The 4257-nt window shown below is 42.8% G+C and overlaps 1 protein-coding gene across 1 annotated transcript in view; it reads right to left on the bottom strand.

The window, feature by feature from the left end:
* SMOC1 (SPARC related modular calcium binding 1) overlaps positions 1-4257 on the bottom strand; it is a gene marked incomplete at its 5' end in the record, with an annotated part of 86079 nt that overhangs the window by 22901 nt on the left and 58921 nt on the right. The gene's annotated exons all lie outside the window — the stretch shown is intronic.

Here is a 4257-nt window from a genome sequence, read left to right as displayed (position 1 = left end):
CACCATTGCTGCCTGGTGAGGGGTAGGTAGGACCCTGTACCTTAACATATTATTACACAGAAAAGGTTATTTCCAAAGACATTGTCAACCAGAGAACAGTACACAGATGGCAAACACCAAAGAAGAGAGAGGAGCCCAGAAGTGGCTTCTGCAGCCAGCCTGGCACCTTCAGCCCTCACGCTGCCTTTTCAACCACTGCCTGCAGAGGAGTGACAGATGCATGGAGAGGTGCCAGGCTGCTGCCTCTTATTATGGACCAGCCATTAAAGGGGGAAGAGACCCACAGAGTACCCAAGACCTATTTGGCTCAACAGCCAGAAGTCTTCAAACATTTTGGCCCTTTGAGGAGTAGGAAAATTATTTCAACTTTGGGAAGCACTGAAGGTATCACAGAGAGGAAAAAAGCATGCATGTAGGACAGAAAGCAATCAAAACAGCTGATCACAGGATTTAAAGCATATCTAAGTGTAGGGTAAAAAAAAGAGAACAATAACACTAACTTTTTTCCTTAGAAGAATGACAAAAACCAGAAGGAGGAACAGTTCTCTCCTTCCCTAGCTTTCTTCTCCCTTGCAGTTTACTCAGGTTTGTTTTTTTTTTTTTTATAAATGAGCCACAACATCTGAAATTCCTTGCCACAGCCAAGAATCCCCTCAAGCTTTCAATACATAAAATGCTTCAGAACTGACAGGAATGACATCACAGGTTCATCCGAAACCTGCAGATGTTTGCACGGTCAGCCAGCAGACGTGGCATGACCTCAGCACCCTGTCACCAGGATGGGCTCAGCACACAATTAACACACTCACTGTTTCCCTGTATTTTGCCTGCCTGTCTGTACCCCATCAGTTACGTCTTATAGTCTGGTGATAAATTCTGGTGCAGCGTGTAATTTTTGTTCCATATTTGGGGAACAGAAGGTGTTCTGATTCACAACTAGAATTCCTCAGCTTGGTAGCAGTAGCTACCACACAAACTCCAGCCAGTCTGCACCGCATAACCTGGGTACAGCATGCTTTGGGTACCAGCAGCACTTTTACTGGTTTCTCATTGAACTGTAGCAGCTAAAGAGTCTCAGAGACCCAGAATGGTTTCCCTCTCCTCAACATTTCAGATCACTGTTGAGGCTGGGAATGTGTAGGGCACCTGAACTTTGCCACACACAAACCCACACAACCAAAACACAGAATAAAAACTTTTAAGTGTCGGCAAGTCTGACTCAAGCAGAGAGAAACTTGATCAGGAAGGAGCAGAAGGGGATAAAGTCAACAAAAACTGAAAGGGAGCTCAAGCCTCAGCTGATATTTAAGCTGACTTCACTTTGCTGACAGATTTCACATCTGAAAAAAAAAAAAAGGCCCCATGACTGTTCCCAAGCTGTACTTGGACAGAGAAGTCATTGAGCGAGAGGCCTGCAGGCTCCTTAACAAACCACTTACATCACGAGGGGCCCCCGCTTGCCTGTGGTCTGCCGACAGCAATTCACACCTTAGCCCTCAGGTGAGCAGGATCATTCATGCAGCTTGGGGAAGTAACAGGGGCACAATTCCCTATCGTTATTTTATATAATAAGTAAAAGAAAAAAACCCACAAACTTCTGCTGAAGAGAACTACATTCCAGGAATTTTTTTATCTAAATCCCCAAGGTTTCCTGAGTACACAAAGTCAAACCAAGATCACTCAAGTCCTTTGAGTGTTGCAAAACTAGCACTAAAAATTACTCTGAAAAAAATAAGGGGGGGGGTGTGTCAGAACAAAAAGATATGCCACTTTTCTTGAAATCAAGAAAAGAAGAAAGAAGAAAGAATAAGTGTCTTCTAATAAATTAGTATCTTATTGCACATATATTTGCAGTTACGTATGCAAATTACACAGAATAAATGTACATACTTACACACACATTTGTACTATGCCATAGAAAGTGGTTAAAAATTTTCTGCACATATTAGCAGAAATTTGTGGGAATTGAATAGTCACAGCATTTACAACCAGAATACAGAACTAATTGGTAGCAACTCCTGTTTGAAGGGTGTTTAAAGGCTAAGTGAAACAAATCTTACAGGTTTTGTTCAGCTGACATCAAATAGATGTAATGATGTAAAAGCACCCATCGTCACCAGTATTCCGTGGCCTTCTAGCCATCTTATCTTACTAGCAATGATAGCAGTACAACTGAAATAGCAGGGAGATCAGATTTTTCTCATTTCTACCATACATCTTGAAATAGCCACTATGAAAGTCCCATCTATTCCATTACATCCTGAAGAACATAAAACAGACATACTGGGTCAAACCAAAGGCCCAACTTGTCTCTGTTTCACCTCCAGTTTGCAGTCATTCCTTCCCTGCCTCTCACTGCTTTAGATTCCTACTTCATGTCTTTTACATGCTGAAGAGTCCCAGATGACCCAGTTGTTCCTTCTCTGAACCCTTTCCAGATCTACCATACCTTCCCTGAGCTAGAAGGGATCACAACATCAAACACTTTGACACTAAAAGGAGGTTCTAAAAAAAGCTCTGTGGAAAGTTTCTTCAGTGACATCTCTCTACTAAGCAGAAGAAAGTATTAACTAGCGCTAACCCCCGGAGAGGCTCTTTCCTCCAGGCTACCACTCTAACAGCACTTAATTCCCTTAAAAAATGAACATGAATATTAACATTTGGGGTGTATTTCAACAGCCAGCAAAATCAGCTGGGAAATCCATACCTTCAGCTTGCCTAGTATGGGACTTGGCATGAACTGCATGTACTGTCACCCTGAAAGACAGTCTTGCGGGTAATGAGGGGACCATCAAATGCTATCCCAGCTCCAGGACACTGAAGTCAGTCTGTTCCAGTCAGACTGCTTACTGGAAACTTTGCTGTTGTTGCCAAGACCAGGTTTATGGAGGATAGTGAAAGCCTATGGCCAAGCTAGAAGGTTTAACGCCAGCTATGAAATTAAGCTGTCATCTTAGAAAGAAGCATATATTTATTATATGTGCAGGGTACTTAAAGTCTATTCCCTGTTTGAGTTAATGGGGGTTGCAGGCACAGAAAGATAAAGAAAAAAGGTTTTCCTTCTTTCTCTATCTTAAACATTTAGAGAGAGAAGAACATTTAAGACAGCAAGTCAGTGGGACACAAACAGCCTTCCCAGGACCAACAATAATATTACACACACACCCCTCTTTTTTTTTTGAAGGCACTGTCACATTCCCCTATTTTCTGCCATCTCTGCTTTCACTTAAGACAACCACCAGCAAAGAAGCTGAGTAACACTTACTAACTTGCTGTTGCTGGGGAGCAAAACCTTCAGGAGACAGCAAATCCAGATTACAACAAATCCAGTGACAGCAGAAAAAAGATAGGGCATGCACGCACACACACCAAAGAGAGAATCACTGGCAGAAATACCCATTTTACCTTAACTGCTCAGCTCTAAAATGCTAGCTGTTTGTTCCTTCTTATTCTTGACTAGGACTAACACTCCTTAAAACATTTTTAAAAGTAGTGTCTCTGAAGCCATTGAGCTATTGCAGGAAAAGAGAGCTTGGACATCTGCAGTTGTACATTATTTATGCAACAATTTTCCCCTAGTAATGGCCTTCTGACAAATGGTCAGATTCATAAAAAGGTCTCTCATTCCTGGTCCCTTAAGTACACACATTCAAACATACATCTAGTGCCTGCACAATAAAAATAAAAATGATCGATGAGGTAAGGGACTCATCTGACTGTCTAATAAACTAGATGGTTATTAAGGAGATGGGGCGTTTGTTTATCTTACAAAGCTGAGAAGAGAGGGTGTCTAGCAACATCTCGCCAAAGGCTTGTGCTTAACAGCTCTCATGCTCAGCTTACAGGGCTAGATGCAGCCAATGTGCTGCTCTGGGGAGGAGGCAGCCTCCCCCAGCTGCTCTCCTGACACATAACAACTCTCATTGCTATCAGAGCCAAAGGACCAAGCATCAGCCACCAGGGTTGTGAGGATGCTGTGGATGATTAGGGTGGGACATAAGGAAGAACTGCCATGCAACCACAGCAGATTATTTTAATATTGCTCTTCTGCACCTAATTTTTTTCTTATTAAAAGAAAAGGGAGACTGTGACACCAAAACCAACCACCTTGGAGAGATCCCTACACCCCTGAGAGACAGGAGTCTTTCTTCCAAACCAGGCAAAAGAGAGGGTCTAACCTCCCTCTGTGGTTCTGCCCAGCCCAAATGAACCTATGTGAATAGTCTAACCCCAGAGCTACAGGCTATGCCAGGCAGG

The sequence above is a fragment of the Phaethon lepturus genome, unplaced genomic scaffold, assembly GCF_000687285.1.
Source record: "Phaethon lepturus isolate BGI_N335 unplaced genomic scaffold, ASM68728v1 scaffold2940, whole genome shotgun sequence".
In the NCBI taxonomy this organism is placed as follows: Eukaryota; Metazoa; Chordata; class Aves; order Phaethontiformes; family Phaethontidae; genus Phaethon; species Phaethon lepturus.
Note: the sequence above shows the minus strand (reverse complement) of the source record. Positions and strands in the feature narration are given on the sequence as shown.